This window comes from Saccopteryx leptura, chromosome 4, assembly GCF_036850995.1.
Source record: "Saccopteryx leptura isolate mSacLep1 chromosome 4, mSacLep1_pri_phased_curated, whole genome shotgun sequence".
Taxonomy (NCBI): domain Eukaryota; kingdom Metazoa; phylum Chordata; class Mammalia; order Chiroptera; family Emballonuridae; genus Saccopteryx; species Saccopteryx leptura.
The window spans coordinates 183,392,060-183,418,858 of NC_089506.1; positions in this window are offsets into that span (position 1 = coordinate 183,392,060).

Consider the following 26,799-nt stretch of genomic DNA (forward strand, 5'->3'; position numbering starts at 1 on the left):
AGTGTCAGCCTGGTGTGTGAATGTCCCGAGTTTGATTCCTGGTCAGGGCACACAGGAGAAGAGCCTATCTGCTTCTCTTCCACTGCCCCCCCCCTTTCGTCTCTCTCTCTCTCTCTCTCTCTCTCTTCCCCTCCGCAGCCATGCCTTGACGACTGGAGTGAGTTGGGCCCCAAGCACTGAGGGTGGCTCCATGGCCTCTGTCTCAGGTGCTGAGAAGAGCTCGTTTGCTGAGCAATGGAGCAATGCCCCAGATGGACAGAGCATCGCCCCCTAGTGGGCTTTCCAGGTAGAGCCCAGTTGAGGCACATGTAGGAGTCTATCCTGCCTCTCCTCTTCTCACTGAATTTAAAAAAAGAAAGAAAGAAAATTTCCTGAAAATCTCATGCAACACAACACTTCTGTTCATATTTCCCTGATGAGACCAAGAACCATAATATAAGACTTCAATGTTGTGCATGAATTATTCCAGGAAAAGTGTTTCATATAGTAATGTGACCTCCTTACCAGAATTTATTACATGGTCACACTCAAAGTTTATAGGAAATATGCCAGAATCCCATCAGAAATCTCTTTTCAGAAAACAAAATGAAAATAGAGACTGAGAGAGATATTGGGTGGTAAGTATAAGTTTCTGCTACATTAATCAAATAGTTTTCAGAAACTTGTACAACTTTAATGCAGAATTAAAACTGGGCAGGACAGTACAAGAAAAAAAAATTAAAGACACATTGTACTGATGAAAATCCATGTAAATAAGATATTAGAAAAGCAGGTCTGTCACAGCATAAAACAAAATAAATAATACATCTTGACCAATCAAGATTTCACCAAGAAATTCAGGTACTATTTATGAAGTTCACTATATTAAACTAAATGAGATGAACCAAATGATAATTTCAATATTCATAGACATTTTTTGATAAAAACAAAACTTATTAATCTTTTAAAAAATTTGCTAAAGAGTACCTATTAGAAATTTGTAATAATATCACACTTAATAGTTCAACTTGAAAAGCATTCTCATTTGGAGACAGACAAAAAATTTATATATACCAATTGATACAATGAAAAAATACTACAAAAAGAGGTATAAAATTTTATAAGACAAAATGTGTGATTTTTTTGTGGCTGATATGATTAATTTACATATGAAATCTAAAAATGAGAATTTAGTAACTTTGCTGGGATCTAAGATCAACACTCAAAAATTAAAATCATCCCTTCAGTAACCCATTAATATTCAATCTAATAATGTAACACAGGCCATTCATAATAGCAATAAACATTTAAAGACAAAGATAAATATAAATAAATCTAATTAAAGGTGTATGACATAAAAAAATTATAATATATTACTTTAAAACAATTTTTTGAAAGCCTGAATTAATGAGGTATAAAGTGCTCATGCTAGGAAGATGAATTTCCCCCCCCAAATTCATCTGTAAATTTAATACACTTTTGAAGAAAATCACATATAGTTCTCTTTCTCATTAACATGGCAAACTACATAATTGAAGAATTCAGGCGAAAGAGAAAAGGCCAAGAAATATAAGGCAATTTTACAAAGCAATAGGAACAGATTATTTCCCTATGAGATATCAAGATATCAAAAAGTTATAGTGGTGCCCTGGCCGGTTGGCTCAGCGGTAGAGTGTCGGCCTGGCATGCGGGGGACCTGGGTTCGATTCCCGGCCAGGGCACATAGGAGAAGCGCCCATTTGCTTCTCCACCCCTCCTCCTTCCTCTCTGTCTCTCTCTTCCCCTCCCGCAGCCAAGGCTCCATTGGAGCAAAGATGGCCCGGGCGCTGGGGATGGCTCCTTGGCCTCTGCCCCAGGCGCTAGAGTGGCTCTGGTCGTGGCAGAGCGACGCCCCGGAGGGGCAGAGCATCGCCCCCTGGTGGGCAGAGCATCGCCCCTGGTGGGCGTGCCGGGTGGATCCCAGCCGGGTGCATGCAGGAGTCTGTCTGACTGTCTCTCCCCGTTTCCAGCTTCAGAAAAAAAAAAAAAAAGTTATAGTGGTGATAACATTCCAGGTAGTAGCATAGACAAGGAGGCAAATGGATCAAGGGACAGGACTCTGAACGAGAACCACACTTAATAGGAAAATTGTGATTTGAGAGAGATAGAAAAATAATTGCATACTTATTACATGGTGATAGGTCTATTTCTCCTGAAAAATTAAATTCCTACCTTGCATAATAACGAAAATAAAATTTATATAAAGACCAAACTTTGAAAAGCAAGACTTTAAATCTTTTAGGGACAGATGCAAGAGACTATTTTTATGACCTTCGCATAGGGAGGGCTTTTTTATAGATGGTTCAAATACCACTTACACAAAGGAAAATATTGATAAATTTGACTACATTAAAATCTTCCTCAGTATGATATTAGAAATACAGTTAAAGGCAAGTTATATTCTGGGAGAAGATATTTGAAAAAACATAGGAAAATCAAAAGGATAGTATCCAGAATATATAAAGAAAAAATCAAAAGTAGAAAAATAGGTAAATGTTATGAGAAATAATTCATTAAATGGTGCATATAGACCTTTTTCTATATGAATATATACAAACACTTTGGCATCAAATAAATGAAAATTGAAGCAATGAACAACAGTTCATATCCATAAGATTGGCATATATTTCAAAAGTTAGAGATTAATTGCTAGTATCAATTGCTAACCCGGATATGGAAAATTTGAGTCCCCATATGCTATTTTGGAGAGTTTAAATTGATATGATTATTTGTAGAGCACTTAGATAATATCTAAAAATAGTTGAACTGTATATGCTTCTAACTCAGAAACCCCACTTGTTGGTTTCTATCCTACAGGAGTGTCCTGCTGGCATTCTACGGTCATTGTGCAATGGCTTCTTCAGTGCGGGATATTCAGGTTCCTTGGACCCTGTCCTCTTCATCCAATAGCAAACTCCAGTTATTGGGTGTTATGAACTGTGTGCCCCTAAATTCACATGTCAAAGTTCTCAGACAATGATTATGTTTGGAGATAGGATCTTTAAATAGATAATTAAAATAAAATCATTAGGGTACACCCTAATCATGTATGACTGGTGTCGTTATAGGAAAATTTGAACACAGATATGTTACAGAGGGAAAACCCTGTGAAGACACGAAGAGAACAGGATCATCTGCAAGCCAAGGAGAGGCCCCAAAAGAAACCAGCCCTCCCAACATCTTGACCTTGAATTTCTAGACTCTAGATTGTAAGTTTAAGTCACCTAGTCTGTAGTACTTTATATGGAAGCCCTAGAAAACTAAGCATCACACTAGAAAGAAAGCTCCCCTGCCTTTCCAAATGCTTCTGGGAGCAGCATCACACCTGCTTGAGATCCTCTACCTGACAGCATTTCTATCCCAGCCTATGTGTACTAGGAAACACAGACAAAACTTTGACTGCAGCTGTGAAAATGAACAGACTCAAGTGTATATAACACAATGGAGAAGTTATCCAAACATAATGTTGAATGGAAAAACTAAGTTGCAGCAGCATAATATACAAGGTGGGGCAAAATTGGTTTATAGTTTTGAGTATGTAAAACACAGGGTTCATTCTTGCATTCTTATTCATTAATCATAGTATTATTTTCCATATGAATAACTGTAAACCTACTTTTGCCCCATCCTATATATAGCATATATCATTTATAAAAGGTTCAAACAATAAAAGAAATACTGGATATGTTGCAAATTTACAAACATCTAACGAAAGTATAAAAACCAAGAAACCAAAAAGTGCCTTTACCAAGTCAAGTATTTTGGTTGCCTCTGGGAAGGGAGAGAAGAGAACCAGAAGAGGGTAAGGAGGGCTAGAAAGGCAATTGAAACTGCTCCTGCAGAGTTTTATTGCCTTTAGAAGTAAACATGGCAACACTTTGATATTTGTTTCCTTCTCATCGAGGAATTTCGCGTCTAAATTATAGGTACTAGCTGATGAGTGTTAGGCGCTATTTGGAAGATAACGGTTTGTTGCCTCTCCCTCCTTTGCTCCCTCCTCTTTGTACAGACTCCAGCTAATGCAGCAGCGATTCACGTGCTTGTGTTCTCTGCAGCTGTGTGCTAATTCTAGACTAAAGCCCTCAAATTAGCCATGGATAATAATACATTAATTAAAACTGGAACACAAAGCCGTTTTTCCAGAAGCAATGTGAAAAACCTCGCTGATTATTACCCTGCACGCTGTAACAATTTCAGAGGTTCATTACTGAAACTTAAAAGAAAATATACTAAGATAAACATGCTCAGAGTTGCTTCTTGAATGGTACTGATTTTTATTCAGTATTAGGAAATGCACACATGCCACTGTTTCTAGATCTCCCTCCTTCTCTCCCCCCCCCCCCAAATCCCCAGAATAAATACATCAAAACAACAACCTCAATTACATATAAAATTGTTGATACAGTTAGGAAGACTTTGTTATATTGGCATTACAAAATTACCTCCTCAGGCGATTTACTTTCTCTTCGTAAACCTGACATTTGACTGATTCCAGGTGGATGATATAATACGAGCCTTCTTTTTTAAAGTTAAGTAATTTTAAGTTGCATTATTCCTAAATTACTAAACAATAAAAATAATTGAGGTAATATCCTATTTTCCAATCTTAATTTAGATGTATAACTGAAACTCCTTAAATGTTTAGAACTATTTAGGGTTTATATCTTCATTAAACCAAAATAAAATGGTACATAATTTATAGCAATATATATATGTTATTATTAGCTAGCTAATTGTTATAACATACCAGACCTAAAAATAACTAGACTTAACAGAGTTTATGCTAGAGATTATGCTAAACAGAAAGAGTGCATGTCTAGGAACCTAATGATAAATTCCCTAAATCTGCATTTAAATCAATGAGTCAGAGGCTCTTTTTATTTACTGAACTTAAGAAACTCTGTGCCTGACCAGGCAGTGGCACACTGGATAAAGTGCCAGCTTGGGACACAGAGGACCCAGATTTGAAATCCTGAGGTTGCTGGCTTGAGTGTGGGCTCATCTGGCTTGAGTGCAGGCTCACCAGTTTAAGCACAGGGTCGCTGGCTTGAGAGTGGGATCATAGACATGACCCCATAATCACTGGCTTAAGCCCAAGGTTGCTGGCTTGAGCCCATGGTTGCTGTCTTGAGCAAGGGGTCACTGGCTCGGCTGGAGCCCCCTGGTCAAGGCACATCTGAGAAAGCAGTCAATGAACTAGGGTGCCACAATGAAGAATTGATACGTCTCTCTCCCTTCCTGTCTGTCTCTGTCCCACTCTCTATCTCTTTCTTTCTCTCTCTTGCTAAACAACAACAAAAAAGAAACTCTATCTGTAAGGAAAAAAAAACATTAATATGCCATTTCCACTATTCTTTTTTTTTTTTTTTTTTTTGTATTTTTCTGCAGCTAGAAACGAGGAGAGACAGTCAGACAGACTCCCGCATGCGCCCGACCGGGATCCACCCGGCACACCCACCAGGGGCGATGCTCTGCCCACCAGGGGGCGATGCTCTGCCCCTCCGGAGCGTCGCTCTGCCGCGACCAGAGCCACTCTAGCGCCTGGGGCAGAGGCCAAGGAGCCATCCCCAGCGCCTGGGCCATCTTTGCTCCAATGGAGCCTTGGCTGCGGGAGGGGAAGAGAGAGACAGAGAGGAAGGAGGGGGTGGGAGTGGAGAAGCAAATGGGCGCTTCTCCTATGTGCCCTGGCCAGGAATCGAACCCGGGTCCCCCGCACGCCAGGCTGATGCTCTACCGCTGAGCCAACTGGCCAGGGCCTATTCTTTTTTTTTTTTTCTATTTTAAAACAATTTAGGAAACTTTGACTTCATTCACTTTAAGATGATATACAGAAACTCTATAATCTAGAAAGAAAGAAGAGAAGAGGGAGGAGAGGAGAAGCATAGGCAGGGGAGGGAGGACAGGTTAGGTAGACCCAGTCAAGAAGCTATTGAAGAAATCCACGTAAAAGAAGGCTATGATGGCACCACAGTGTTGGTAGTGGAGACAGGAGCAGTGAACAGAGGGACAGGATGGAGGTAGAAATAGGAAGTGTGTTTTACTGATATGTTTGTGTGTATGCTGGGAGGACATGAAGAAAGGAGGTAAGTCTAAAATTACTCTGAGATGTTTGCCTTGAGTTAAGGGGTAGATAGTGATGTTATCTACTGAATGGGAATGATGAAGAAATAAAAGTTTTGGTAGACTATAGACTAAGAGTTCTGTTTTGGCAACACTAGTTGGAGATGTCTATTAAGCATCCAGATAGCACTGTAGACTAAGCAGTTGAATATCTGCATTTGGGTTTATAGGGACAGGTAGGAATAGAACACTAGTTTTGAGAGTCATGAGTATAGGATATTTAAAGACATACTACTCATTAGGCAACCTAGAGAAAGCCTGTAGAGAGTGAAATGTCAATATATGGAAGAGCTTTCATGAGACTCATGTAGAGTGAGCCTTTATGAGAACTGCTAAATTAGAAAGGGCTAAGAGAGTGTGGATTAAATAGTGTAGCTTGCTTATTTAGCCATAGAGTCAGTGTCTAACCATGCTGTGGGCAATTAGAAAAGCATCACTAGTTCCTAAAGTGATAGTTATGACTTCTCAATACAAATGGGAATTTTTTTTTTCTGGTGGATTTTAATTTCCCTAAATACATAAGACTAGAGATCGTTGGCCTCTATTTTCAAATCATTTTTGGCAATAATTTAGGCAGATCTCGCACTGCTCCTTTTATAAGCTTGTAGGTGACTCTGTTCCTTTTGAAGTTGTATGGTTATTATTCCTCTTTGTCAAGTGTGCACTCAGTACCACCATGCATTAATGAACTACTAAATGTCTCCCATTGTATCTTTTTGTCATGTTAGCATTAACGGCAAATGCAATGCGAGCAAGAACCATGAGGAAGACAGGCTTTGGGGACAATTTGGATTAATATGCTGAATTGTCTAAAATAAATAGAGACTCCATGTGTAATTTTCATTTCCTAAGCTGTGCAACAATTATAGTTATTCCACTCAAATGTCTGTAGCAATGAGATCAGTGACAAAAATAGTGCTTGAAAAACAAGGGAAGAAATGGCAAACATGTTATTTATTTGCTTAAATCTATTATAATGGGACTGGCACTGTTAGTCTCATTAACAGAGGGACCTTTCTTTACACAAGCCAGCTGGAATAATAAAGGCAGCTATGTGACATTTAAAGTGCAATTGCTCTGCTATCTGTAGATTCTGTTTCAGATGCTTAGTGATCACAGAGGAAAGTAATCTGAGTAGAATGCAAACCATCTTGTTCGTCGTCTGCGTTCCCAGCAGATAGCATTAAGGTTAAATGCTATAATATGGCAACAAGGATAAGCTGAAAAATTATTTATGTCCAAGGGCTTGAACATTTGAAGCATTTATTCAATTGTTCTTTTGCCACAAGACAGTCCAAGAGTTGGTAGAAATGCATCTGTTGTGTTTTTTTTTTCTTGAATAGGCAAAAAGAAATTATAATTAGGGAGGTACTGCCTTATGCATATAAATACACTGCATCTTTTGAAACAAGTTGTTCCAACAAGTGAGAAGCCTGCAGATTTCCTTCTTTGAATGGTTAGCAAATGCAGGCTTTTTCTGGTGCCTTTGTGTTAATGACAAATAACGATCTTGAATGGAAACATGCCTTTAGTATTTAGGCATCATATGAAAAAGTGAGTTTTGAGATACATGCAAGAATCTGTGTTATTCAAAATCCCAGATGCACTAAGGATTTGTTTGAAACCCCAAACAGGCAAATATTACTCAGTGATTTGCAATCTCTTCTTTACTATTCCAATATGGATCCCAAAATGAAGGATTTCAGGGGAATGTTTCTGAACCTTCCATTTTCGTGGTCAGATAAAATTAGGAGACTCGGAAGCAAATAAAGGGCTGTATAATATATCACTTGGGTGGCCAAGCTCCACTATACTTCAAAGGTTCAGGCTGGAATTTTAATGGTTCCAATTTCACTTTACCCAATTTATTCGTTTCCACTAGATATACTTATCCTTTTCACAATAAAACCACAGAATGAACTGTAAATCATCAGATTATAAAATTTTATTCTGGCATTTTTAGGAACTACATTTATTCCACTTTCTGCCTATGTAATGCGGTCTTGTTACTTGCTTTTTTAGAGTTGAAGAGCTATGCAATTTTAGCTCATTTGCATAGCACCTAAGTTAGAATATAAGTCTAGTTTTCTTATTTTTCTATCTATTCAGGTCTAACACTATTAGTAGTGTGGAAACTATATCGTTTTTAAGTCTCTCTCTTATACACAATTATAGTCAGTATTGCTGAAATGCAGAGTTAGATATATCTCAGAGGTAGAATGAAAAAGGGAAATACAATTAAGAAATGAGCAGAAAATGACTATCTAAAAGAATAAAGAGAATATCTAAAAAACCACATTTCTTATTATCCTATTTGTATGTCAACAGGAAGTGTAATTAGCATCGATCTTTAGGAAGCCCAGTACACCTCATCCCCTTTTATGTACCAATCTCCTTCGTCCAGCATATCACATACACTTGGCACTTAGGTTAAAAAAGCAGGAGATACACAGTGACAGAGAGAAGCAGAAAGAGTATACCACTTTCAAATGCTGTGATGAAAGAAGTCTTTATGAGGGAGGTAACATAGAACCTGGCTTGATTTAAGTAAACTGAGCTAAAATGGAATGTCTTCGAGACCTAGGGACTATATGGGAATACAGTGTGTGCTGGGGGAGTGGGGGGGGTGATATTGCAATATTGTTTGGGGCTCATTTAGAGTAATAGCAAGCAAACAACAGAGTGAGAGAACACTGGAAACAGAGTTTGATGGCAGTCAGATTGTGGAGAGGTAGTCAGCGGTCCCAGAAGTACTGGCTAGACTGAGGATTTGGTAGAAGATGAGATTTTTAGGTCTCTATTGAGATCAATCTAGATACTGCATTTTAATACAGAAATTTGTTAGAACTGCAAAGAGCATTCTAAATACAAAAGAGATTGTTATATCATGTGTTACGAAATAATGCTGTTCTACATAGATGATTTTAAAGGACAGCTGAAGAAAAGTTAGAATAGCATTATTTTTCTATTCAGATTTAAATTTTAAAGCTATGGATTAGAAAACTTCTTGAGAATCTTTCTATCTCAATGATTAGGTTCTTCTTGAGTATATGAAATGTTTCTGAGATAGCTGAAATTAAATATCCTATGGACATTTTTCTATTAAAAATCTGCATGTGTAAAGAAAGGGACACGATATAGAACTTGTACTGCAACAAATGATCTAAGATTCAAGATCTTCAGTTTTAACTACAAGGAAGAGTTATATTATATTCTATCTGGTTTTAGTTTTAGGAATGGATTTTTTAATGCATTGAATCCTTTCTCTGCCCAAATATAAAATTTAGAGATATTCAATGAACTCTAATTCTAAGGCCAAGATATAGTAGAAATGCAAATATAATAAAATTTTGTAGGAAAACACAAACACAACCACTTTCCATCAGTGAAGACACAAAGTAATAGTTGCCCAAATATAAATTATAATAACCAACAGCACAGTGTATTAAAAAATGAATTGATTAACATAAATAATTACAAAATACATTGGAAATAGAACACAAAGTTATTAAACAACAGACTCATTTCTTGAATATTAACACGTTTATTCTACATACAAAAAATACATAGTCCATATCCTGGAAAATGAGTTAGTAATATGTTATTAAAATAATACCTATTCATGTGGCTCTAACTAAACGGACAATAGTTTTTAGTTGTTATGAAATCCACTGCTGAAAAATTGTTAGATAATCGCTGACTAGGTCTAATTCAATTGTTGATTGAAAAAATAAAACTGTTTTCTGAGCTGTTCATTGTGATCATTTTTTAACCACATTTAGAGTCTGCATTGATTACAAAGTATTTTGCACCCTATCTCTCCATCCCCATCATATACACAATAGAATAATTGGTCTTTTAGATAAAATCCTGATTCTTAGAAAACATGCTTTTCCTTGAAAGAAATCTTAGCATCGTATTTGGAAATTTAAGTGAGCTTTGGAGCCCTGTACAATAACCATGGATAAGAGGGGAGTGAGTTAGTGAATGTGAAGCACTCAGTTCAGCACCTGTTACAAGTTTAGAACAATAATGGTGAGCTATTATGACTAATATTTTTCTTAAAGAAAGTTATGTGACAAAACAAGCTCTCATTTTAAGTATAGAAAATCTGATTTTAAGGATCTTTCTAGTTAGTGACTAGAAAACTATTCTAGGAAATCAGTTTGGCTTAACGTTACTTTTCTTCCAATTCTGCTAATATACCCAATCAGAACAGCTATACACTCAGCAGACATTCCTTCTCCTTTTGTATGCAGTGGACACCTGGGCAGACTAGACTATAATGGGTTAAGGTGTTAAGGTATCATCTCCAGAATCAGACAGCTTGGATTTGAACTTTGGCTTCTCTGTTTAACAGAAAATCACCTAATTACTCTGGGCTTCATTTTTGTTTTGCTCTTCTTCTTCTTCTTTTTAAATAGAGATAATAAAAGCACCTTAAAGGGTGGTTATGATGGTTACATAAAATAATTCAACTAAAACACAGTAGTGTCTTATACATAATAATCACTCATATAAAATTAATACAGTTTTACTATTATTACACTTTTTTTTTCAGAGACTATAAGTTTGTTTGGAATGTGATAAGGTCATGAATCCATAATATTTATGAGTATTCTCTATGACCAAATATGAGCACTTCTAACTCTACCAACTAGATTCTCATCTAGGAAAAGGAAAGCTAAAATATAAACAGAACTGAACAACTTTTGTGCCTGTAACTTTTTTTATTTACTTTTTTTAAAATTTTTAAAAAATTTATTCATTTTAGAGAGGAGAGGGAGAGACAGAGAGAGAGGGGAAGACAGAGAGAGAAGCGGGGGAGGAGCTGGAAGCATCAACTCCCATATGTGCCTTGACCAGGCAAGCCCAGGGTTTCAAACTGGCGACCTCAGCATTTCCAGGTTGACGCTTTATCCACTGTGCCACCACAGGTCAGGCTGTGCCTGTAACTCTTAAACATTACTAATGACAAAGAAATATTTAAAAATTAGAGTTTGAAAGCATTTTGAGAGAGGTGAACTATTTATAAAAGTCTCATGAAGGCCAGAAACAAACAAAAGATGTAAAATAAGTCACCAAATATCCATAATTTAGGAAAAATAAAACTTTACATGACTAAATTTTTTAAATTTGGCTTTTATTCATATTTTAAGTGTTATTATAATAAATGTGTAATTCATAATATATTTTTCTAGTTTCCTTTTAACCAATGTGACTTTTGGGGCAGTGACCTTGATATATGGATGTCTGTGAATATAAGGATGATAGTGACTGTTCATCTATGATACAATTTATCTCAACTAGGACTTCAATATCTCTATTATTCTCCTTTAAATTACTTTGATGAAAATATAAGAAAGAAGTATATAATTTTGTCCTTAAGGTACAAAAAAATCTACCTTTGTGGCTTGCTTTAAAATATCTCAAGTTATTTTCTTATTTGACAACTAAATCAAACAACCAAAGCTCCTACTTTCTCTGATCTAAACAATTTTACAGAGACTACCTTGCAAATGTCCCAAGAGATGAGCCTGCTCACAGTGAAAAATGTACTCAGCAGGAAATTCCCTTAATGATAATGATTATTCTTCTATGTAATGGACATTTCATTGTCAGTAAAGTGTAATATTATTCTGTTGAAAGCTTTACATACGCAGCCAGCTCCAAAGACATACAAGCTTAACTTGCATATCTCATTTTCCATTTCTATCATTTGTCTCTTTGCATATTCAGTGAAACCCTTTCATGCTTGGTATGTGGACTGCTTTATGCTGGTGTCATTTGCTTTTATTGGAATGAAAACACTCCCTAGTTTGTATGGATACATGGATTCATGAATACATTTACATGGTATCCTGGGATAGAAGGTGGCATCTATCATTCTACCACGGATGAGTGTATAGCTAGAGATTATTTTTCTACTTTCAATAAAACAAAGGCTTGCTCAGTTTCCACTGTTTACAATAGCAATGTGTTATTTTGGTCAGGATATCCAGTCAGCAGAGGTCAAAGACAAGACATTGATAATCTAGTTGGATGAGTGACCGTGAGCTCTCCCTTACACAAACACAAAGTCTCCTCTGTATTGATTTCAAACGGTTTGCAATGCCACAAAGGTATTCGTCCACAGGTTTGGCATGAATGCTGTGTTCTCCTTATAATATATATAAATACTTCTGGAATCTAAAGTTGTCACTTTCACTTTTAGATGATAGTCTCCCAAAATATGAATTTCCCACTTCAACAGAGTCAGGGATATGAAATGGGGCAAGAGGACAAAAAAGGATGAAGATATGTTTGGCACCTCTGAATCCTATAAACAAACCTAGAATTTTTCCAAACTGAAACATTAATCAGAAGGGGTACACGTTAAATCGGATTAATAAATAGATTATTTCTTTTTTGTGCATAAAGATAGACTGGGGGGTAGAGGCAATGTATAGTATTAGTATAAAAATATGCCACTTAAATCAGCATTTTTATTTCAGTCACATCTAACCTCATGGGAATGTAGTTATATACAAAACACAAATATGTGACATGCCCTCATTAAAGCACAAATTTTGTTATAACTTAGATATACCTATATCTCATATTCATGTAATTACATTTTAAATCTCTTTAGCATTTAGTGCACATGTCATGATAGATTAGATAATTAGATGATAGATGTAGTAGATATATATATATATAGAAATAGATATACAGAGTCAGAAAAATATGGAAAATAACTTATTAAGCAAGCAATACTCTCTTGAAGAAGTTTTAATTTTTTTTTTATTCATTTTTTAGAGAGGAGAGAGAAAGGGAGAGGGAGAGAGAGACAGAGAGAGAAGGGGGGAGGAGCAGGAAGCATCAACTCCCATATGTGCCTTGACCAGGCAAGCCCAGGGTTTCGAACCGGCGACCTCAGCATTTCCAGGTCGACGCTTTATCCACTGCGCCACCACAGGTCAGGCTTGAAGAAGTTTTAATATCTGATATCTCAGGAATAGACAAATTTCAAATGCAGCTATTCCCAAGTTTTTCAGCTGCCACTTGGAAAACTGAGTAACTCTAAATTACTAATAATGTATACATTATGACATAAGTTTCATTTTCTAAGACAGAACTACCTAAACACATGTCACCATAGAATTCCTTTAAAAATATAAGGCATTTCTGGAATACTAAAAGAAATGATGAGATACGATCTACTTTTGGATTAAAGTTGAGAGTAAAATAATGTTCTGAGAGATAAATTTATTTCTGTGAGTAATGCTCAAAAGCACTCCTTTTTTATAACAGTGTATAACGTTACCAATATATGCTACAATAAAATAATTCATATAACAAAGACCAGATTTTACGCACAGGATTAGAAAGTAAATGGTTCTTAAATCACAATACACAGATTGAATATCATGTATCATGAGCTCTCTTGTCAAATTTCCTGGCATTTTCTGGCAAACACAAACATTTTCAAGGCACAGTTAACTACAAAATATAAAATATAGTTAGCATTTTTACATTTATTCCAAAATGTATCTTTTTAATGAAATAACATAAAGAATCAGGCAATGCAGCAAAACATATACAATTAAAACATAAATTCTCAAACTATGCCACCTGGACATGACATTCACCATTTATTTAGTTACCTCTATGAATATAAACATACAACACTAATTAAGTAGCTACATATAGGAAGATGCATATGATTATATAAAAATGAGAACATGCTATATTTTTTTTTATTCTTATTGAGCTGTAATTTATATAAAATAAAATTTTCCAACTTTTTTCAATTTCATGTGCTTTGACAAGTATATAGAGTGCTGTATCGCCCACCACAGTTATGGTATTGGTCACTTTTTTCTCCTAAAAATGTTCTCGTGCCCCTTTGCAGCCAGTTTTATATATTGGCCACCACTGTTCTGTTTTCTGCAATACAGTTTTGCCTTTCCTAGAAAGTCATATAAAAGAAATCATACAGCAAGTTGGTTTTGTGTGACTGGGTTTTTCCCTAAGCATAATACAGTTGATAATCACCTATGTTGTGTGAATCATAGTTCATTCCTTTGCATTGCTGAATATTGTTCTACAGTATAGCTATACCACATGTCCGTACATCCATACAGAAGTTGACAGTGTGTTTTCAGTTTTTGGTGCTTTTATCAGTCTGGGGTTATTATGATTAAAGCTGCATTTGAGAAGGTGTGTAAATTAATCTTTTAGGGAAATACACAAGAATACTGTTGCTGAGTTATATGGTATATGCATATTTACTTTTGTAAGACACTCCTGTCACATTGTTCTTCCAAGTGACTGTCAAATTTGGCATTCTAACCAGCAACGTGTGAGAATTCTATTAACACCACATTTTTGATAATACTTAAATTTTCAGTATTCTAATGAGTGTATGGAGGTTTCTCACTGTGGTTTAATTTGCATTTCCCCAACGACTAATAATTTTTAGCAACTTTTCATGTGCTTGATTTGCCATTAATATAGATTTTTTTGACTGTGGCTTTTTTGTTGTTATTGGGTTGTACACTAGTTTCCAAGGGCTGCCATAACAAAGTACAACTAATAGGCGGTATAAAAAATCAGAAATCTATTGTTTTGCAGTTTAGAGGCTAAAAGTCCAAAATCAAGGTGTTGGCCGGGCCATGCGCCCTCTGAAATCTGTAGGGGAGAAGTCTTCCTCATCCGTCTCTAGCTTCTTAGTCATTTGCAGGCAATCCTCATTATTCCTTAGTTTGCAGCTGTAGCACTTCAATCTCTGCCTCTCTCATCACAGGGCTTTGTCCCTTAGTGCCTGTGTCTTTTCTCCTCTTCTTATAAGAACATCAGTCATAGTATATCAAATGCCCACTGTACACCAGTATAACCTCAACTCAACTATTATACTTGCAATGACCATATTTTCAAATAAGGTCACATTTTTTGGTATGGGAAGCTAGGACTTTAACACATCTTTTGAGTATGCACATTTCAACCAATAATAGTTTTTTTCTTCTTATAATGAAGGTGTGTAAATTATGAATAAAAGCCTTTAGTTCACTTTCATTGATCTCTATGTGTATAACCTTACACCAGTGTCACATAATCTTGTTCCTGTTGCTTTATGGTTCATCTTGAAATCAAGTAGTGTGAGTCAACCAATGTTGTTCTTTTCAAAATTATTTTGGTTACCTTTGTATTTCTATAGGAATTTTAGAATCAACTTTTAAATTTCTATCACAAAAGCCTGCTTCAATTTTGATTGGGATTGTACTGAATCTATAGATCATTGTGGAGATTAGATAATTTAATAAATTGAGACTTCTAATTCAAGAACAACATATATTTCTTCACTTATTTAGATCTTCTCTACTCTCTTGGAAATGTTTTAGCTTTTTTTTTTTTTAAGTGAGAGAGACAGGGACAGAGAGAGAAAGAGAGACAGAGAGAGGGACGGATAGGGACAGACAGACAGGCAGGAAGGAAGGAAGCGAGATGAGAAGCATGAATTCTTTATTGCGGCCCCTTAGTTGTTCATTGATTGCTTTCTCATATGTGCCTTGACTGGGGGCCTCCAGAAGAGCAAGTGACCCCTCACTCAAGCCAGGAATCTTTGGGCTCAAGCCAGTAACCACAGGGTCATGTCTATGATCCCATGCTCAAGCTGGTGAGCCTGCGCTCAAGCTGGATGAGCCCATGCTTAAACTGGTAACCTTGGGGATTAAAACTTGGGTCCTCTGCATCCCAGTCTGATACACTGAGCAACCATCTGGTCAGGTGGAAATGTTTTAACTTTTAAGGTAAAAGTCTTACACATTTTTGTTAAAGCTATTCCCAAATTACTTATGTTTCCGATTATAGTCACTGGAAGTGTTAGTATTTTTAAAATTTCAGTTTTCCATTGAGTCTTCTGATACATGATCATAGAATCTCTGTTTCCATTCATTTAGGCCTTCTCTAATTTCTCTCAATAATATTTTGTAGATTTTCATTACAGGTGTTAGATACATTCCCTTCTGGAGGGTCTAAAGGAGAATCCTTTTTTTTTTTTTTTTTGTCTTATACAGCTTCAGAGGCTGCTTACATTTCTCCTGTTTCCCCTTCTTCCAGCATCAAAGCCATTGATGTTGCATCTCTTTGATCTTTCTTCCTCCTCACATCTTTCTGACCACATTTGGGAAAGACTCTTTACTTTTAACATTTCAGTGTGGGCTTGGATCTTAATCCTACTTTAGAGTAGGATTAGAATGGGCCCACCCAGATAGTCTAGGATAATTTTCCATCACCTCTGCAAAATCACTTTGGTCGTATAAGGTAACATAGTCACAACTTCTAAGGATTAGGGTATGGATATTATAGAGAAGGTCATTATTCTACTCTCCATAGTAGTAAGATAGAGATATAATTGATTTTTCAATATTGAATTTATACTGAGACATTGCTAAACTCATCTGTTCATTCATTTACATAAATTCCTTAGGTTTTAGTTTTGTTTTTTTTTACATAGACAACTATATCATGCTCAACTAAAGTCAATTTTACTTCTTGCTTTGCAATCTGTTTGTCTTTTATTTCTTTTCCTCATTCTGTAGCATTTGAGAATCTTGAGTATAATGTTGACCAGAAATGGTAAGAGTAGACATACTTGCCTCATTTCCATTTTGAAAGAAAAACTTTGCCTTTCACTATCAAGTATGATGTTAGCCCTCATACACCTTAATCAGGTTTTGAAATTTTCCTTCTAGTTCTAGTTTGTTGGCAGTATTTTTAACCATGAATCATTGTTGGATTTTGTGTACATTTCTTTGTTTATAAAATGAGGTTATCAAAATTCACTTAAAAATAGATTAAAATAAGATAATATATGTAGAGGATTCTAACACTTTTGTGAGGCAAATAACACATGGAAGTACATACTACAAGTGTCATATAGTGTAAAATCAAAATTTGCGGGAAAAGTATGGACAGAGACAACAAAGCACGCATATTCTCCTGAGCTTTTATCCTAAATAAAGGATCATTTCAGTAGGTAAAAATGAATGAGCTCAATCATGTAAAAAGCTCTAAGAGAGACACCCTGTTCCCATCTACCATGTACATATATGCTATGGGAGGAAGTGCAGCACAAGGGATACCTAACCAGCTGCCCCAAAATGGTTTCCTGGGTAAGAAAGTAGCCATGTTTGAAGGGGGCATGTTTATGTTCAATGGTTGTTATCTTCTAAATGAAAAGGCTAGGCCAGCCCCTAGTTAAGCTATCCAAAAGAAGTATAAGAAAAATAAATACTTCTTCCCAGGACATGCAAATTTGTCTCCAACATTTATAGCATGCACACCATATAGATATTAATTAGTGCCTTTTTCTTCCGCTTGACCAGTCCTACTCTCAGAAGGCCAGAATCTCAGTCTACCAAGCCTTTTCTTCACTTATCTGGAATGACTGCAGGAACACATAGCCAAGTAGCATAAATAATCACCATCATAATATTATGGCTATGTCTACATAAAGCTAAGTAAACAAAGCTATTCTAGAAAAAAAAGTTGATAGAATATTTGTGCAACAAATGGTTGTGGTAATTTACAGCAATTAATAAAACTGACCTGGTCTCTTCTCTTTTTTGGTAATGTCCCACACATAGAGCTCATCATTTCATTTTCACATAAAAAAAGGGGGTAGTTATGAAGGTCAAGATTCCAAGAAGTTATTCACTTGAATTTAATTAGATTTTTGGTATTTCTTATTTGACAGATTTCCTTTATTCTCGCTTCTTTCATATTTACTTCTTATAGTTTTTGTTGTTATTATAGTTTTGTTTTGTTTTGTGTGCTTTGGCTTTAGCATGTAACGTTCTTTGAAATGAAACCATCTCAGTCAGGAAGTGATAAGCAGGGTGAAAAATGAAACTCTATTTCAATGTCCCAGATATCAACACCCTAAATTTCCAGCCATTGTGAGAGTGAAAGCTCTTATAGGCTCTGATGTTTAATGTTAAGTCAATTTGACTGGGCTAAGGGATATCCAGATATCTCATAAAACTACTACTGAGTGTGTCTGTAACAGTGACTTCAAAAGAGATTAGCATTTGGATCAGTAGACTGAATAAAGATCTTCCTCACCAATGCAGGTAAGCATCAGCTAATCCAGTAAGAGTCCAAATAGAACAAAATGGTTGAGGAAGGAAGAGTTTATTTCCTGCTTGAGCTTGGATATGCATACCTCTTCACCTGCCCTTGGATTGATGCACCTGTTTCTTGGTCCTTCAGACTCAATTGGCAGTTACATCACTGGTGACCCAATTCTCACACTTTTGGACTTGGACTGGGATTTACCATCTGCTCCCCTGGTTCTCAAGCCTTCAGACTAGGACTAAATTATATATGCATATTTGTATTCTTTACCCTTTCAGACTTTTGCTTTTATCACTTAATATAATATATTCTAAAGAGCAATTATATAGAAACTTTTCACATTTTCTCAAATGGTTTGTAACATTTCATTATCAAAACATATCCTGGCTTATTCAAACAATAACCTCATAAAAGACACTCAAGTTGTTTCTAATCTTTTGCTATTACAAATACTATTGCAATTAATGTCCATGATTACAAGCTCTTTGGTATTTTTCCTGGTGAATTTTTGAGATATAGTCATATAAGTAAAAATTCTGTATTGAAGACTAAAGAATTTTGCACTTTTGCTAGATCTTACCAAATTCCCAGAGGTGTTATATAACATTTTGCATTCTGACCAGAAATTCATGAGGATGTGTGTCACTCTGCCATCTTGGCAGTAGGGTATACTGTCAAATTTTTGGGTATTTGCTAATCTTGTAGATAAGAAATAGCATTAAGATAAATTTTATACTTTTTCTTATGAATTAGGTTGAGGACATTTCCATGTTTAATAACCATTTTTATATCTTTTCTTCTGAACCTCCTTTTCATAACATTTGCCTATTTTTCTAATGGTTTCTTGGCTTTCCTCTTAATTTATAAGACCTCTTTGTGATTTAGAGACATTAGCCCTTTGTTTCTGATATATGTTGCAAATATTTTCAGGTTTACTAGCTTTATACTTAGTTTATTTTTTTTTACCACACAAAAGCTATTTTTAAAAATATAAGAGAGAAATGGCACCATGAGGAGTGCTCCTAATATCTCTCCCTGAAACTTCAACAAATTCAACAACTAAAGACAGACAAATAATCGCAGGAGCATCTGAAATACACATATATCAAACAAAGGTACGATTGGGCAAAAAGGTGGCTGAATATATAATCTACTCTGAAGGAAATAAGATGGAGAATGGAGTATTCCACTTTCCTTACTGACCTGAGCAAGGGCTGCTTTCACTTGGAACTGAGAGAAAGCGAGGGCTAGGGGTGCAGAAAAAGCTGGGCTAGGGAAGAGACGTTTAAGCCGAGGAGAGAGTGTGCCCGCGGCTCAGCCCATGTGGAGCTAACGCCAGCGGCAGACCCCGGCAGAGGTGGGGAAGCAGTTGCCTTGTTCACTCCTGGTATTTCGGTCAGCAAGCGTGGGCAGTGTGTGAATGGATCCACCTGGTGCTTCGGGTGTGGGTGCCCACATTCCCGAACAGAGGGGTTGGGTCAGAGACTGTCAGTAGTGACCCTCTGTGTGGGCTGTGACCAGAGTTTCTGAATAATCCTGGTTTCCCAAACAACAGTATGCAGGAAGTGCAGGAAAGCTGGGTTCCCTACACCCGGACCTGTCTGAGTGCGGCACCTCCGCCATCCAGACAGGCTAACAAAGCACATTCCTGGGGAAGAGAACTGCGGAAGTGGTGGGGGGAAAGGCGCGCAGGCAGTTTGCAGACAGCCTCTGGAGAGCAGACCTGCAGAATGCCGAGGCATACTAGACATGCCCGGAGGCTCATAGAAAGATACCTGAAAGACAATTGGCTCCCAGCCCTGCCTGATTACGCTGGCGGCTCTGGCTGGCAAAGCCTTACCCAGAACCCTGCTTTGAATGGGGACAGAGTGGGGATATGGCAGCTCTTAGAGCCCCTTGCTCTCCAGGCAGTGGTTGGGGCAACTTCACAGCTGGGTCCCAGGCTGCTGGTTCAGGAAGGAGAGATTTGGGGAGAGGATCCGGGAAAATGGACTCTCCCATATTTGGAGACTGCAAATGCTAAGAAGCCCCACCTACCAATGGGACTGAGGCCTAGTTTATGTCATCACCATAGCAACACAACAGCAAATCTCTGCCTAAGAGTGCCACAGGGGCAGAACCTAGGATACAGTGCCACTGGCCGAAAAGAGAGAGAAGAAAGAAAAAGGTAGAAGATAACTTCCCAAACCAGGAAAAATCCACAGTCTTTATAACATTTTCCATTTTTTCTTTTTTTTTATCTTTTTTTTTTCCTTCCACTTTGGTCATTTTATTCTCTTTCCATTTTATTCTTTTCTTTTCATTTTGAATGTTATTACCCATAGGTGTTACATTTCCCATTCTTTTTTTTTCTATGAGTGTTACATTCCAAAAAACTTAACTCAAATTTTTTTCTCTCTCTTTTTTTGTTTCTTCTTTTCTTTTACACCTTTTTTTTTTTTTACAGAGACAGAGAGAATTAGAGAGAGGGATAGATAGGGACAGACAGACAGGAATCAAGAGAGATGAGAAGCATCAATCATTAGTTTTTTTGTTGTGACACCTTAGTTGTCCACTGATTGCTTTCTCATATGTGCCTTGACCATGGGCCTTTAGCAGACTGAGTAACCCCTTGCTCAAGCCAGCAACCTTGGGTCCAAGCTGGTGAGCTTTGCTCAAACCAGATGAGCCCACGTTCAAGCTGGCAACCTCAGGGTCTCGAATCTGAATCCTCAGCATCCCAGTCCAACATTATATCCACTGCACCACTGCCTGGTCAGGCTCTTTTTTACTTTTTCTCTTACTTGAATCTCACCCACAAACAAATTATTTTATTTTGGATTCAAATGTTTTTTTCTTTGTAGCATTTTGTGTGTTTTTCAACTTGCGTTTTAATCTCTTTAGTATTTTCCCCAACTCTGACTCTCCATTATATAGTTTTTGTGCCACTCAATACAATATAATTTTCATTTTTTACTGTATTTTTTCTTTTTCTTTTCTTTTTTTTCCATTTTGCTTACACTATTTTTCTCATTCGACCATCATTTACAAACAAATTATTTTATTCTTGATCCAAATTTCTTTCTTGTGGCATTTAGTGGATTCTTGCCTCATTTGTTGCCTCTTTGTCATTCCCCAAACCCAGGCCCTCCATTCTATGTATTTTTGTTCCACTTAGCACAATAGAATTTTCAGTTTTTCACTACATTTTCTTGAAAAAAATTTTTTATCAACTCTTATTAGTGTTATTAACAATACCACTCTCAAATGCCATTAAAGAAGAAGAAATCAAATATCATGGATACAAAAGACAGTGATGTAGCTCAAATAGATGAGGAAAAAATCTATAGAAAAAAATTTCAATAGCTTAGAAACCTTGGAGTTAAATGACAGAGAATTTAAAATTGAAGTCCTAAAAATACTCGGGGATATACAAGAAAGCACAAAAAGGCAATTTAGGGCTCAAAAGTCAATTCAAGGAACAGAAAGAATACTTCACCAAGGAAATTGAAACAATGAAAATGAATCAAACAGAGATGAAAAACTCAATTCATGAACTGAAACACAAGGTAACAAGCTTAGCCAATAGAACAGGCCAAATAGAGGAGAAAATTAGTAACATAGAAGACAGGCAACTAGAGGTACTACAGAGAAAAGAGGAGAGAGACTCACAAATTAAAAAAAAAAAAAAAGAGATAGCCCTAAGAAATTGTCTGACTCCATCAGAAAGAGCAACATAAGAATAATGGTTATATCAGAAGGAGAAGAGAGAGAAAATGGAATGGAGAACATATTCACACAAATAATAGATGAGAACTTCCCAAGCTTGTAGAAAGAACCAAAGCCTCGAATTCAAGAAGCAAACGGAAAACTGAGTTATCTTAATCCTAACAAACCTACTCCAAGGCACATCATAATAAAATTGGCACAAACCAATGACAAAGAAAAAATTCTCAAGGCAACCAGAAAAAAGAATACAACATATAAAGGAAGGCCCATTAGATTATCAACAGATTTCCCAGCAGAAACTGTACAAGCTATAAGAGAATGGACTCCAATATTTAAAGTTCAGAAGGAGAGGAACTTCCAGCAAAGAATACTATACCCATCAAAGGTACCTTTCAAATATGAAGGAGAAATAAAAACATTCACAGATACAGAAAAAATGAGGGAATTTATCACCAGAAAACCCCCACTTCCGGAAATACTAAAGGGGGTTTTCCAACCAGACACAAAGAACAAAACAAAACAAACCTTCAAGTAAAAGCTCCATCAAGATTGCAATAAAAACAAGATTAATCTGTGGCAAAAAACAAAAAAGAGGAGAGGACAAAGATTAACAGTAACAAAAAAGAATGGAGTGCAGAAGCACTCATGAGATAATGTACTACAATGAACATGATATGTATGCTTTCCATTGCTTAATTGTAACCACCCCTGAAAAAACCAACACAGAAGTACATGGCTTGAAAAAAGAAGTAACAGAGAAAAAAAGTATGGATTACAACCAAACAAAAACAAATGATAGAAAAATAAAAGAGAAGAACCAAACAAGATACAAAACTATCAGAAAGCAATATATAAAATGGCAATAGGAAACCTTTAAATGTCAGTAATTACACTAAACGTAAATGGGTTGAACTCACCAATAAAAGACACAGAGTAGCAGAATAGATTAAAAAAGAAAATCCAACTGTATGTTGCCTACAAGAAACATCTAAGCTATAAGGATAAAAACAAATTCAAATGAAAAGTTGGAAAACAATACTCCAAGCAAATAACATATAAAAAAAAGCAGGTAGCACAATACTCATATCTAACAATGCTGACTACAAGACAGCAAAGGTAATCAGAGACAAAAACAGTCGACCTGGAAATGCTGAGGTCACCGGTTCGAAACCCTGGGCTTGCCTGGTCAAGGCACATATGGGAGTTGATGCTTCCAGCTCCTCCCTCCTTCTCTCTCTCAGTCTCTCTCTCCTCTCTCTCCCATTCTGTCTCTCTCTCTCTCCTCTCTAAAAAATGAATAAATAAAATTTAAAAAAAATGTGGAAACTAAACAACATACTTTTAAAAAATGAGTGGGTCAAAGAAAAAATAAGCGCAGAGATCAAAAGATACATACAGGCAAACAAAAAAACAATACAACATATCAGAATCTCTGGAATGCAGCAAAAGCAGTAATAAGAGAGAAGTTCATATATCACTACAGGCCTATATGAACAAATAAGAGAAAGCCCAAGTAAACCACTTGAGTTCACATCTTAAGGAACTAGAAAAAGAAGAACAAAGACAACCCAAAACCAGCCAAAGAAAGAAAATAACAAAAATCAGAGCAGAAATAAATGAAATACAGAACAGAAAAACTAGAGAAAAAATTAATAAAACAAGGAGCTGGTTCTTTGAAAAGATCAACAAAATTGACAAACCCTTGGCAAGACTCACCAAGGAGAAAAGAGAAAGGACTCATATAAACAAAATCCAAAATAAAAGAGGAGAAATCACCACAGATATCATAGATATACAAAGAATTATTGTAGAGTACTATGAAAAACTATATGCCACCAAATTTAACAATATAGAAGAAATGGATAAATTCCTAGAACAATACAATCTTCCTAGACTGAGTCATAAAGAAGCAGAAAGCCTAAACAGACCCCATAAGCAGGGAGGAAATAGAAACAACTATTGAAAACCTCCCCAAAAATAAAAGTGCGGGGCCAGATGGCTATACTAATAAATTCTATCAAACATTCAAAGAAGACTTGGTTCCTATTCTACTCAAAGTCTTCCAAAAAATTGAAGAAGAAGCAATACTAACAAACACATTTTATGAGGTCAACATAACCCTAATACCAAAACCTGGCAAAGACAACACAAAAATAGAAAACTACAGACCAATATCTCAAATGAGTATAGATGCTAAAATAATAAAATACTAGCAAATCGAATACAACAACACATTAAAAAAATAGTTCATCGTGATCAAGTGGGATTCATCCCAGAATCACAAGGATGGTTCAACATACGTAAAACGGTTAATGTAATACACCATATCAACAAAACAAAGAACAAAAACCATATGACCTTATCAATAAATGCAGAAAAGGCATATGAAAAAATGCAACACAACTTTATGTTTAAAACACTTAACAAAATGGGTATAGAAGGAAAATATCTCAACATAATAAAGACCATCTATGATAAACCATCAGCTAACATCATATTAAATAGCACATAACTGAGGACTTTTCCCCTAAAATCAGGAACAAGACAAGGTTGTCCACTCTCTCAACTCTTATTCAACGTAGTGCTGGAAGTTCTAGCCAGAGCAATCAGACAAGAGAAAAAAATAAAAGGCATTCATATTGGGAAAGAAGAAGTAAAGGATTCACTTTTTGCCGATGATATAATCCTGTACATCAAAAACCCCAAAGACTTTACAAAAAGACTACTAGAAACAATAAACCAATACAGTAAGGTCTCAGGATACAAAATTAATATACAAAAGTCCATTGCCTTCTTATATGCCAACAATGAAACATCGGAAAACAAGCTCAAAGAAAAAATCTCCTTCATGGTTGCAACAAAAAAAATAAAATACCTAGGAATAAACATAACAAAGAATATAAAGGACCTATATAATGAAAACTACAAAGCATTGTTAAGGGAAATCAAAAAAGATATAATGAAATGGAAAAATATTCCTTGTTCATGGATAGGAAGAATAAATATAGTCAAAATGACTATATTATCCAAAGCGATATACAAATTTAATGCAATTCCCATCAAAATTCCAATGTCATTTTTAAAGAAATGGAACAAAAAATCATCAGGTTTATATGGAACTATAAAAAACCTTGAATAGCCTGACTAGGCGGTGATGCAGTGGATAGAGCGTTGGACTGGGATGCCAAGGACCCAGTTTCGAGACCTCGAGGTTGCCAGCTTGAGCGTGGGCTCACCTGGCTTGAGCAAAAAGCTCACCAGCTTGGACCCAAGGACACTGGCTCAAGCAAGGGTTTACTCAGACTGCTGAAGGCCCGCAGACAAGGCACATATGAGAAAGCAATCAATGAACAACTAAGGTGTCGCAACAAAAAACTGATGATTGATACTTCTCATCTCTCTCCATTCCTGTCTGTTTGTCCCTATCTATCCCTCTCTCTGACTCTCTCTCTGTCCCTGTAAAAAACAACAACAACAAAAAACCTCGAATAGCCTGAGCAATCCTAAGGAAAAAGAATGAAGCTAGGGACATTACAATACCTGACTTCAAATCATATTATATAGCCACGTTAATCAAAACAGCATGGTATTGGCAGAAAAATAGAAGCACAGAACTAAAGACACATGTATATGGTCAAATAATTTTTGATAAAGGGACCAACAACACACAATGGAGAAAAGAAAGCCTCTTCAATAAATGGTGCTGGGAAAACTGGAAAGCCACATGCAAAAGAATGAAACTCAACTACAGTTTGTCCCCTTGTACTAAAATTAATTCAAAATGGATCAAAGACCTAAATATAAGACCTGAAACAATAAATTACATAGAAGAAAACATAAGTACTAAACTGATGGACCTTGGTTACAAAGAGCACTTTATGAATTTGATCCCAAAGGCAAGGGAAGTGAAGGCAAAGATAAATGAATGGGACTATATCAGACTAAGAAGGTTTTGCTCAGCAAGAGAAACTGACATCAAAATAAACAGACAGCCAACTAGATGGGAAATATTTTCAAACAACATCTCAGATAAGGGCCTAATATCCAAAATATACAGAGAACTCATAAAACTCAACAACAAACAAGCAAACAATCCAATAAAAAAGTGGGAAGAGGACATGAACAGACACTTCTTCCAGGAAGAAATACAAATGGCCAACAGATACATGAAAAGATGCTCATCTTAATTATCTATTAGAGAAATGCAAATCAAAACTACAATGAGATACCACCTCACACCTATTAGATTAGCTATTATCAACAAGACAGGTAATAACAAGTGTTGGAGAGGCTGTGGAGAAAAAGGAACCCTCATCCACTGTTAGTGGAAATGTAAAGTAGTACAACTACTATGGAAGAAAGTATGGTTGTTCCTCAAAAAATTAAAAATAGAACAACCATATGACTCAGCAATCCCTCTACTGGGAATATACTCCCATAACTCAAGAACACTGGTATGTAAAGACACATGCAGCCCCATGTTCATTGCAGCATTGTTCACAGTGGCCAAGACATGGAAACAACTAAAAAGCCCTTCAATAGATGACTGGACAAAGATGTGTATATATATATATACTATGGAATACTACTCAGCCATAAGAAATGATGACATCAGATCATTTAAACAGTGGTCCCTAACCCCCAGGCCGTGGACCAGTACCAGTCCGTGGGCCATTTGGTACCAGTCCGCAGAGAAAGAATAAATAACTTACATTATTTCCGTTTTATTTATATTTAAGTCTGAACGATGTTTTATTTTTAAAAAATGACCAGATTCCTTCTGTTACATCCATCTAAGACTCACTCTTGATGCTTGTCTCGCTCATGTGATAC